The following is a 12,943-nucleotide window of genomic DNA, read 5'->3' on the forward strand; positions in this document are numbered from 1 at the left end:
TTCCATTAAGACAAAATTGTTACGTATGTTAGTAGCGGCACTTTTTATTTCAGACATGCTGAATATCAAGTCAGGCAAATTTTCATTCACCACTTTAACAACTGTTACAGCAGCTTTGCCAATCTTAGGACGGACTGACCTCAAGTTACACTGCATTGATACATTTCACATGAGGAGAGAACTGTGTCTCTTTGGTTAGAATGATTATCTTTACTCACCAAGTCACTGTCAGCATTTCATTCAAATTTGTGTATCGTACGTGGGATAGACGTTTGTGCCAAATTAAAATTGGAGAGGGACAGACAAACAGAGACTACAAAAGGAGAAATTAAAATATACACACAGAAACACAAACACACACAAACACATTTATCCGTAGATTATTTAATTAAAATGAAGCTATTCATTTTTCCACCAATACGCGTATCATACACGGCAGGTATGCCAGTCCGATGCATTCAATTATGGTGCATTTTAAATTCGCCGTTTTTGTAGCACCATGGCCTTCCATTTGGACGCGAGTTATATAACAAAAATGGCTGACGCAGATTGCACAACAGAAGAAGTTGCCCAACATTTATTAGTCTAATGTAAATAGAAGACCCGTCAAATACAGTTGTCGTTAGTTTATGGAAAATGGACTTATCGTATGCAAAGTATATACATTTTTAAAAAAACATACATTACTCAAATGACTTTACAAAAGATAGGGCTTTTATATATGGAAGCCTTCAACAATTAGTCAGTTTCGTGACGCTTATATATATGTCAGGATGGCCGAGTGGTCTAAGGCGCCAGACTCAAGGTTATAAACCTGCATAGAGTGTTCTGGTCCACGAATGTGGGCGTGGGTTCAAATCTCACTTCTGACAGTTCATTTTTTTCCTTCTTGCATCATCCGTTTTTATCAATCCAAATAAGTATTTTGTTCTCTCGAATGTAGAATGTAGGTGGATAGTAGGATATTAAGCCATTTCAGACTGAAACTGGCATCTGATGGTAAGATGGGGAGAAGACTATCGTCTCTAATGGAAATTTTACATTGGGCCACCATGTTGAACTGGTGGCGTCAAGATGGAAAGGCTTAAAATTGTTTTAGAGGTTTTCAAAGAAAGAGTTTGTCTTGCTAAGAATGTCAGGGTCTAAAATGTGGGGTCCACGTGGCTAGATGTGCAATATGTGTAGTTTGTATGAATACTACGGAAAATTTAGATTTTCATTAAAACAGACTTATACGCATATTAATGGCTGCAGTTTTCGTTTGAAACATGCTGGTTATTAAATCAGGGAAGTTATCATTGACTATTTTATGAAATGTTACAACTTTGTGAATATTAGGACGGACTGACCTCTGTATATACTACATTGATACATCTCATAAGAGGAGATAATTTGTATCTGTTTGGCTAGAGTGATTATCTTTCCTCATCAGTTCACAACGACAGCCCATTTCGTTACCTCCAACCGTCCCAAACAATTCAATGTTAGGTAGAACTCCTATTAACTGTTTTGAAAAATATATTGGCATAAATGTACGTCAAAGTTGGGGTAGATGTTTTGAGACAAATCAAATGTTGAGAGAGAGAGAGAGAGAGAGAGAGAGAGAGAGAGAGAGAGAGAGAGAGAAAGGCTAAAGGGCAAGGTGATGGGTACGTAAGTAGATAGTTATGGAGTTAATAGAAAGAAAGTTCACCCATCATATAGGTCCCTCAAAAGTGACAAATCGATCAGAGAAACAGACATACAGACACACATTTAGTGGCTAAAGGTCAGGGTAACGGGTACGTATGTAGGTAAATATGGCAGATAATAGATAGCGTATTTGAGTGTGCCCATGTTTACTGGAAGTACATCCAAACGGCACTACACACATTGTATGTCCTTAGTCTATCGTGTATTGGAGAGAAATATTTTTAAAATGTTGATTTATTAAAAAGCAAACTGTACATCGGATGTTTGTACATAAGTTAACCTAGTACAAGACTATCTTTGTCACCTAAGCCATGATGCATTGATGTTCTTCACAGGTGTCAATACGTGTGGGTGTGACTAGAGCTTATGTTGATGCTTAATATATTTATCAAACACCAAAAGTTTACTAGAATGTTTGTGTATTTGTTGTCAAAACTAAAATAAGAAAAGTGTAAAGCCTATATTTTGTCTATTTGCATTCTTTACTAATTATTTTCATTTATTACTTCTAAAAAGATATTGCTTGCTGGAGGTGTACACCCCCATATGCTAAATATATGTGCAACTCTTAAGGGCACTAAGACTTTGTATCTATAGACCGATATAAAATAATATACTATAGAATATATTAGTGAAAAAACGAAATTAATATGTAAAAGAAAATAAAGAATCGTCGATACATTCCATTCCACAAACATTCGCTCATAATATATACACAAATAAAATAGAAACAATTTTGAGAGGATTTTTACATAGAAAAGATAAAATAAACACAAGCCATTTCAAACTATAATGATATCCAAAGAGTATACATCATGTGATCCTACAATTATAAAACAGGTATCCATTTTTAGTTTATATAGTTATTGTCAGCTAATAAATTTATTGTGTATTTAGTCTTTCTATTGTTCCAATGAGTGCAATGATTAGAGACAAGAAATTGAGTTAAATAAGTAGAAAAATGTACAACGGATTTAATCAAGAGACCAAATTAATTGAAATAAACATGAACACTACAATACAATTTAAAATAGCATAAATCCCTGATCATATAAAGATAATAATCGTGAATTGGGATATTGTTCTCAACTCAGGAGAAATAATTGTGTTGGCTCGATTTCTTTCTTCTAGCGTCTAAATATATCCAAGATGAAATCATACAACAGGATACCACGGGCATCAAAATTATATAATATCAACTTGTCAAATGAAAAGTTAGATTTCATTATTTCCAAGAATATATTTAACAGCAAACATAACTGTTGAATTCTATTGATATACCAGTATTGTAGTTCTAGTGGTTTGTTTCACAAAATAAAAACGACAATTTACACAGAGTATAGACGTTTAAGGTGAATAAGAAAAATATTTTAGAACACAGAGATTGTCTTGTAGAGTCTTCACCAGGAAGTATATAATAATTATTCACACAAATCTTATCGTTACAAGAGGTCGATAAGAAACAATAAACGAAAATTAGAAAACACACACACACACACACACACGCACACATTTGTCTGTAGATTATTCAATAAGAACGATGCTATAGATTTTTGTTATTAATATGAGTAGCACACACAGAAAACTTGCCAGTCTGATGCATTAGCACAGTTTAATTGAAAATCTCTGTTTCAGTATCATCACGGTACATGCACTTGATTCATGGGGAAACGAACGATAACACACTCCCAATTAAGACAAGGTAAATAACTCTCGCAGGTCACAATCTGACTCCTGGATGACTGTTTTAATTTTATATACTATCCACGCATTTAGTCACTCATAACATACATCACCGTAAAGAAGACATTCCACATATTTCCCATAAGTAATATTCAAGTGCCTTGATAATTCTGAATCTCAACATTTACACAAAGTTTGTCCGTGGCTTCGTGCCTTGTACACTTTAAAACAATATCAACTTCGATGCTTCCAGCCTACTTCGAACTGAATGAGATTCGTTTGTGATTGCTTCAGTGATTGGTTATTTGATTAACAGAGTCAATTTGAACATCGGTAACAATCGCTACATCTCGGTATAACCTGGCAAATATGCAATAGGAACAGCTTCGGTTTTTTACGTCAAGTCGTTTTTCTGACTTGTTAGGGAGAAAAACGAGCGTTCTTCTGCTCCTTATATAATGTTCAAGATCGTGTGACATTTACTGGAAAAATTCACAAGTGTTGAACACTTCTTGACATGGATAAACATTGATTTGTTTCTTAGTATTTTCTCTGTAATATATATATATATATATATATATATATATATATATATATATATATATATATATATATATATATATATATATATATTTATATTGTTGAACTCTGGATGTCTGTGAAGAAAGAATATTTTAAAACATAGTATACTTATTCAGTCAATATGTGAGTAATTAATCAAATTTCAACTGAACTTTAACTTAGAAACTGTTAACAATTGCTTTGTAAATCTTTTTCGTAATGTAAATACTATTCATTTCTTGAATCTCATATAGGAATTAAGCTGTCAAGAAAACAAAAGCTTTCATTTAGTTTATGCTTGTGTAATTAGTTTTCATCAGTTTGCTTGCCCTAACACAATATTATATTAAAATGTATGATGTTATACTGCCTTGGGCTAACTGCACAAAAGCAACATCATGAGGTAGATGGGTTGCGTTTGGTTATGTTTCACATTACTCTAAATGAAATGTATTTGTTTTGGGTTAACTTCACTTTTTATGTATTATGTGAACGGAAAAGTGTCTCCCAGTTAAATTTGCATTACTGGAAATTTCCCATATCTCAATGACGGAATGGAACCGAATAAAACATTATGATCAATGGGAGGCACACAGTGATGTAGAGATGGATGACAAATCCAGGGCATGTATCCAATTAATAAAGCAATATAACTGATAGTTACACTTCACATCACCACGTTTTGAATTTCTATATATTGAGATCATAGAAAAGGATAATATTGCACATAAAGCCAGATGAAACTGCATTGTGTCCGTTTTATTCAGTTTTAATTTACAATTGGATTCATACATCCAGCTTTAATACTGGTAAGAAATTAGCTACTTAGGAGTTTAGATTGCAGTGAGAAGTACTGATAGTGTACAAAGATGTTGTCATTTATATTTCCAAGGTTTCTTGGCTATTGCGTATAATTATTCCTACAATACCTTCTTGATTCAGACCACTTTTCAAAGAGACAAAATGTTGTAAGCCATGGATGTCTTTATGCATTTATGCATTTCATATTTTTTTGTGACCACAATTTAATTCATTGTAATTTAGTCGACCTTTGATTTGTATTCCTGCATCAAAGTATAGAATCACGATGGTAATGCTTGTTTTGTCTTGCACCTCTACAGCTGAAAAGAATTAAAAACAGGTTCTCTTATCATGATAGAATAATAATAATGTTGGAAAATTTTCCTGTACGATAGGAATTAAATGTTGGGTTAGTAGCAGCCCCATAATACAGAGAACTCTATTGGCAGAACGTATTTTCAACAATATCGATGTTAATTGTGGAATATACAATGCTTTGATCTATTTTTGACACAAGCAACTTTATTATTGACATGAATTTATAATAGACTAAAATTAAGATCCTCTCTTGTTTCCGTTGTCATTAAATTCTTAAATATCGTATTGACACTGTCTGAATCGGTAACTTGTTTTCCCATGACTAGAACAAGGCATACGCTAAAGTTAGTCTTATTAGATTTTCATCTGTTGAATATTTAGACTGTCACTAAAGAAGGAAAGTAAAATAATTGAATGCTACAGAAGATTCATTGCTGCTGTTAGTTCCTTCTGTGCTGGCACAGACACTTTTTTCGTGCATAGTCATCAAATTCAACCTGTCCTAGCTTAGAGTTTCGACAGCAAGTTTGTTAATCATCTTATGAGCATCATTTGGAAAATCATGCTCATCAGAAAGCTTCTGATAAACTGGGAAAGGATGTGTACTGTGGTTCCGCTTATAACTATATATCCACATCTTCCAGATGATAAAGAAGCCATCTACAGTGAGAAGGCTCTGATGAAAATCCTCCAAATCAATAGTTAGAATAATGTACCTGATCTTCTTGAGTAACTGACATTGGTCCATCACGAAGATAATTTATTTGCTTCATTGGGTTTCTGTAATGCTTAGCAATCATCTGTGTGTCCGTGAGATTTCGTGCAGAAAGTGCATTTTAAGAATTGCTTGAACCATCCATGCAGCAGAAATGTTGGCTTAAAGCGATATACATAAAGTTCATCAATCCATTTCCAGGTTGAAATAGAAAGATCACTTGGTGATGCCTTTGTATTTGGATAAGGGCAAATGACCATCTAAAACCTTTTATACCATGAAAACTGTATTGCAAGACATGATTGGCCATTTTACTTTTTGCATCATCTTTATCTCTGGACCAGAATCAATAAGAACCACCAATGAGCTACCAGATTTATAATGATCAACTGGTATGTATTCTTGTATGGACAGCTCATGCAATAATAATCCCCGGCAAAGGCCGTCTTGTGTCGAATTTCGTCTTTGGGTTTCAGTCAACATCTTTTTTTGGTATTATTCGAAGGCCCTGACAGACAGAATCTTTATATAGAGATAGCAACTAGCCATGTTAGTAACATCTATGTAACCCGAGGCATATTTGTCATACAATTCCTGGCCGCCATGTATAGCCCATCGTGCTGAAAAATGGCGTTAAACCCCACAACAACAACAACATACAATTCCATTAGTAACTAAATTAAATAAATGCATCTTTTTTATAACACAAATTACTGTAATAAACTGTATTTTGTATAATGATCATTTGTAACATTCAGAAGCACTTGATTGAGGGGGGAAACCAATAATAACACTCCCAATTAATTAATTCCGAGTCTGTTATCATTGGTTGTTGTTGTTGTTGTAGGGTTTAACGCCATTTTTCAGGAAACGATAGGCTATAAATGGCGCCAGTATTAATGGTGGATGAAGAACCCGGGAAAATCCCGGAAAGAACCATCGACCCACGAGAACCTACTGGCAAGCTTTGTCGCATACCCACATTGGCCGAATCCGAGACTCGAACCCACGCAGAGAGAGGTGAGATGACAGTGATAAGTAACGGAGAGCGCTTTAGACCACTCGTCCACTCGGGGACCCGTTATTATTAGTTATCCCCACAATCAAGTGCCCGTGGTAACAGTGGATGGCTGCAAGTTCAATATTGTTGGTAGGGTTTATATTAAACAGATTTAGAATGCCGATATCAGCATACGGATGCATTGAAGTTAAATAAGTATGTTACTTCATATTATAATATGGGACTGGGGGTGGGTGGCTTGGAATTTGTTGGAGCCAGGAGTTTTTTTCTTCTCTTTTCCATCAATATTTTCCCAAACTAATACAGTTGATGTATTCTAATTGTTTTGTATGGTCCATAAATCAGAGTCAGACATATTTGTGAATCTATTTGTCAACTTGAAATTTGGTTCAAACAACTTTTAGTACTTTCCCCCATCCGTTTTTCTGAAAAGTTACAAAATTGAAACCATTGGCAAGGGTGGGGTGGGGAGGGACTTTTTACTGTAATATACCAGCCAGCACATACCACGTTGAGACTGTAATTTCTGTCATTTTCCCAAGTATTAACTAGCTTTTCGTATGCTTTATGTCGTGCTAAACGTTTGCATTTAACGATATCCGGCTCAAGAAAAACATTTCGAATTTTCATTTCTTCATGAGATATCACATTCGGGATGTCTCTCTTCTTATGCAAATGTTTCAGTGTCATAACCTCTATGATACACACACACACACACACATACACACACACACACACACACACACACACACGTTTATCCGTAGATTATTTAATTAAAATGAAGCTATTCATTTTTCCACCAATACGCGTATCACACACGGAATGTATGCCAGTCCGATGCATTCAATTATGGTGCATTTTAAATTCGCCGTTTTTGTAGCACCATGGCCTTCATTTGGACACGAGTTAAATAACAGAAACGGCTGATGCAGATTGCACAACAGAGGAAGTTACCCAACATTTATCAGCCTAATGTAAATAGAAGACCCGTCAAATACAGTTGTCGTTAGTTTACAGAAAATAGACTTATCGTATGCAAAGTATATATATTTTTAATAAAAACATACATTACTCAATGACTATACAAAAGATGGGGCTTTTATATATGGAAGCCTTCAACAATTAGTCAGTTTCGTGACTCTTATACTTATGTCAGGATGGCCGAGTGGTCTAAGGCGCCAGACTCAAGGTTATAAACCTACATAGAGCGTTCTGGTCCACGAATGTGGGCGTGGGTTCAAATCCCACTTCTGACAGCTGACTTTTTTTTTCTTGGATCATCCGTTCGCATCAATCAAAATAAGTATTTTATTCTCTCGAATGTAAGTCGATAGTAGAATATTGAGACTTTTCAGCCTCAAACTGGCATCTGATGTTAAAAAGGGTGAAGAGTGTTGCCTCTAGCAGAAATCTAACATTAGGCCGCCATGATGAAAAGGATGGCGTCAAGATGGAAAGCCATAAAAGTGGTTTAAGGGTTTTCACGGAAAGAGTTTGTTTTGCTAAAATTCTCAGGGTCAAACATATTGGGTCCACGCAACTGTACGTTTAATATGTGTAGCTTGTATAAACGCTAGGGGAAATTTAAGATTTCCATTAAGACAAAATTGTTACGTATGTTAGTAGCGGCACTTTTTATTTCAGACATGCTGAATATCAAGTCAGGCAAATTTTCATTCACCACTTTAACAACTGTTACAGCAGCTTTGCCAATCTTAGGACGGACTGACCTCAAGTTACACTGCATTGATACATTTCACATGAGGAGAGAACTGTGTCTCTTTGGTTAGAATGATTATCTTTACTCACCAAGTCACTGTCAGCATTTCATTCAAATTTGTGTATCGTACGTGGGATAGACGTTTGTGCCAAATTAAAATTGGAGAGGGACAGACAAACAGAGACTACAAAAGGAGAAATTAAAATATACACACAGAAACACAAACACACACAAACACATTTATCCGTAGATTATTTAATTAAAATGAAGCTATTCATTTTTCCACCAATACGCGTATCATACACGGCAGGTATGCCAGTCCGATGCATTCAATTATGGTGCATTTTAAATTCGCCGTTTTTGTAGCACCATGGCCTTCCATTTGGACGCGAGTTATATAACAAAAATGGCTGACGCAGATTGCACAACAGAAGAAGTTGCCCAACATTTATTAGTCCAATGTAAATAGAAGACCCGTCAAATACAGTTGTCGTTAGTTTATGGAAAATGGACTTATCGTATGCAAAGTATATACATTTTTAAAAAAACATACATTACTCAAATGACTTTACAAAAGATAGGGCTTTTATATATGGAAGCCTTCAACAATTAGTCAGTTTCGTGACGCTTATATATATGTCAGGATGGCCGAGTGGTCTAAGGCGCCAGACTCAAGGTTATAAACCTGCATAGAGTGTTCTGGTCCACGAATGTGGGCGTGGGTTCAAATCCCACTTCTGACAGTTCTTTTTTTTCCTTCTTGCATCATCCGTTTTTATCAATCCAAATAAGTATTTTGTTCTCTCGAATGTAGAATGTAGGTGGATAGTAGGATATTAAGCCATTTCAGACTGAAACTGGCATCTGATGGTAAGATGGGGAGAAGACTATCGTCTCTAATGGAAATTTTACATTGGGCCACCATGTTGAACTGGTGGCGTCAAGATGGAAAGGCTTAAAATTGTTTTAGAGGTATTCAAAGAAAGAGTTTGTCTTGCTAAGAATGTCAGGGTCTAAAATGTGGGGTCCACGTGGCTAGATGTGCAATATGTGTAGTTTGTATGAATACTACGGAAAATTTAGATTTTCATTAAAACAAATTTCTACGCATATTAATGGCTGCAGTTTTCGTTTGAAACATGCTGGTTATTAAATCAGGGAAGTTATCATTGACTATTTTATGAAATGTTACAACTTTGTGAATATTAGGACGGACTGACCTCTGTATATACTACATTGATACATCTTATAAGAGGAGATAATTTGTATCTGTTTGGCTAGAGTGATTATCTTTCCTCATCAGTTCACAACGACAGCCCATTTCGTTACCTCCAACCGTCCCAAACAATTCAATGTTAGGTAGAACTCCTATTAACTGTTTTGAAAAATATATTGGCATAAATGTACGTCAAAGTTGGGGTAGATGTTTTGAGACAAATCAAATGTTGAGAGAGAGAGAGAGAGAGAGAGAGAGAGAGAGAGAGAGAGACAGAGAGAAAGGCTAAAGGGCAAGGTGATGGGTACGTAAGTAGATAGTTATGGAGTCAATAGAAAGAAAGTTCACCCATCATATAGGTCCCTCAAAAGTGACAAATCGATCAGAGAAACAGACATACAGACACACATTTAGTGGCTAAAGGTCAGGGTAACGGGTACGTATGTAGGTAAATATGGCAGATAATAGATAGCGTATTTGAGTGTGCCCATGTTTACTGGAAGTACACCCAAACGGCACTATACACATTGTATGACCTTAGTCTATCGTGTATTGGAGAGAAATATTTTTAAAATGTTGATTTATTAAAAAGCAAACTGTACATCGGATGTTTGTACATAAGTTAACCTAGTACAAGACTATCTTTGTCACCTAAGCCATGATGCATTGATGTTCTTCACAGGTGTCAATACGTGTGGGTGTGACTAGAGCTTATGTTGATGCTTAATATATTTATCAAACACCAAAAGTTTACTAGAATGTTTGTGTATTTGTTGTCAAAACTAAAATAAGAAAAGTGTAAAGCCTATATTTTGTCTATTTGCATTCTTTACTAATTATTTTCATTTATTACTTCTAAAAAGATATTGCTTGCTGGAGGTGTACACCCCCATATGCTAAATATATGTGCAACTCTTAAGGGCACTAAGACTTTGTATCTATAGACCGATATAAAATAATATACTATAGAATATATTAGTGAAAAAACGAAATTAATATGTAAAAGAAAATAAAGAATCGTCGATACATTCCATTCCACAAACATTCGCTCATAATATATACACAAATAAAATAGAAACAATTTTGAGAGGATTTTTACATAGAAAAGATAAAATAAACACAAGCCATTTCAAACTATAATGATATCCAAAGAGTATACATCATGTGATCCTACAATTATAAAACAGGTATCCATTTTTAGTTTATATAGTTATTGTCAGTTAATAAATTTATTGTGTATTTAGTCTTTCTATTGTTCCAATGAGTGCAATGATTAGAGACAAGAAATTGAGTTAAATAAGTAGAAAAATGTGCAACGGATTTAATCAAGAGACCAAGTTAATTGAAATAAACATGAACACTACAATACAATTTAAAATAGCATAAATCCCTGATCATATAAAGATAATAATCGTGAATTGGGATATTGTTCTCAACTCAGGAGAAATAATTGTGTTGGCTCGATTTCTTTCTTCTAGCGTCTAAATATATCCAAGATGAAATCATACAACAGGATACCACGGGCATCAAAATTATATAATATCAACTTGTCAAATGAAAAGTTAGATTTCATTATTTCCAAGAATATATTTAACAGCAAACATAACTGTTGAATTCTATTGATATACCAGTATTGTAGTTCTAGTGGTTTGTTTCACAAAATAAAAACGACAATTTACACAGAGCATAGACGTTTAAGGTGAATAAGAAAAATATTTTAGAACACAGAGATTGTCTTGTAGATTCTTCACCAGGAAGTATATAATAATTATTCACACAAATCTTATCGTTACAAGAGGTCGATAAGAAACAATAAACGAAAATTAGAAAACACACACACACACACACACACACACACAAACATTTGTCTGTAGATTATTCAATAAGAACGATGCTATAGATTTTTGTTATTAAGATGAGTAGCACACACAGAAAACTTGCCAGTCTGATGCATTAGCACAGTTTAATTGAAAATCTCTGTTTCAGTATCATCACGGTACATGCACTTGATTCATGGGGAAACGAACGATAACACACTCCCAATTAAGACAAGGTAAATAACTCTCGCAGGTCACAATCTGACTCCTGGATGACTGTTTTAATTTTATATACTATCCACGCATTTAGTCACTCATAACATACATCACCGTAAAGAAGACATTCCACACATTTCCCATAAGTAATATTCAAGTGCCTTGATAATTCTGAATCTCAACATTTACACAAAGTTTGTCCGTGGCTTCGTGCCTTGTACACTTTAAAACAATATCAACTTCGATGCTTCCAGCCTACTTCGAAGTGAATGAGATTCGATTGTGATTGCTTCAGTGATTGGTTATTTGATTAACAGAGTCAATTTGAACATCGGTAACAATCGCTACATCTCGGTATAACCTGGCAAATATGCAATAGGAACAGCTTCGGTTTTTTACGTCAAGTCGTTTTTCTGACTTGTTAGGGAGAAAAACGAGCGTTGTTCTGCTCTTTATATAATGTTCAAGATCGTGTGACATTCGCTGGAAAAATTCACAAGTGTTGAACACTTCTTGACATGGATAGACATTGATTTGTTTCTAGTATTTTCTGTGTATATATATATATATATATATATATATATATATATATATATATATATATATATATATTGTTGAACTCTGGATGTCTGTGAAGTAAGAATATTTTAAAACATAGTATACTTATTCAGTCAATATGTGAGTAATTAATCAAATTTCAACTGAACTTTAACTTAGAAACTGTTAACAATTGCTTTGTAAATCTTTTTCGTAATGTAAATACTATTCATTTCTTGAATCTCATATAGGAATTAAGCTGTCAAGAAAACAAAAGCTTTCATTTAGTTTATGCTTGTGTAATTAGTTTTCATCAGTTTGCTTGCCCTGACACAATATTATATTAAAATGTATGATGTTATACTGCCTTGGGCTAACTGCACAAAAGCAACATCATGAGGTAGATGGGTTGCGTTTGGTTATGTTTCACATTACTCTAAATGAAATGTATTTGTTTTGGGTTAACTTCACTTTTTATGTATTATGTGAACGGAAAAGTGTCTCCCAGTTAAATTTGCATTACTGGAAATTTCCCATATCTCAATGACGGAATGGAACCGAATAAAACATTATGATCAATGGGAGGCACACAGTGATGTAGAGATGGATGACAAATCCAGGGCATGTATCCAATTAATAAAGCAAT

General features: G+C 34.5%; 3 non-coding genes across 3 annotated transcripts; all 3 read left to right on the forward strand.

Moving 5' to 3' along the window:
* The first annotated feature begins 767 nt into the window (after positions 1 to 767).
* Positions 768 to 872, forward strand: Trnal-caa (transfer RNA leucine (anticodon CAA)). The gene is made up of 2 exons: positions 768 to 805; positions 827 to 872. It is a non-coding gene; the product is annotated as a tRNA-Leu (tRNA).
* A 7,070-nt stretch (positions 873 to 7,942) lies between these two features.
* Positions 7,943 to 8,047, forward strand: Trnal-caa (transfer RNA leucine (anticodon CAA)). Its single transcript has 2 exons — positions 7,943 to 7,980; positions 8,002 to 8,047. It is a non-coding gene; the product is annotated as a tRNA-Leu (tRNA).
* Positions 8,048 to 9,149: 1,102 nt separating this feature from the next.
* Positions 9,150 to 9,254, forward strand: Trnal-caa (transfer RNA leucine (anticodon CAA)). The gene is made up of 2 exons: positions 9,150 to 9,187; positions 9,209 to 9,254. It is a non-coding gene; the product is annotated as a tRNA-Leu (tRNA).
* The last annotated feature ends 3,689 nt before the right edge of the window (positions 9,255 to 12,943 follow it).

The sequence above is a fragment of the Sinohyriopsis cumingii genome, chromosome 1 (genome assembly GCF_028554795.1).
Source record: "Sinohyriopsis cumingii isolate HCF-2022 chromosome 1, ASM2855479v2, whole genome shotgun sequence".
Classification (NCBI taxonomy): Eukaryota; Metazoa; Mollusca; class Bivalvia; order Unionida; family Unionidae; genus Sinohyriopsis; species Sinohyriopsis cumingii.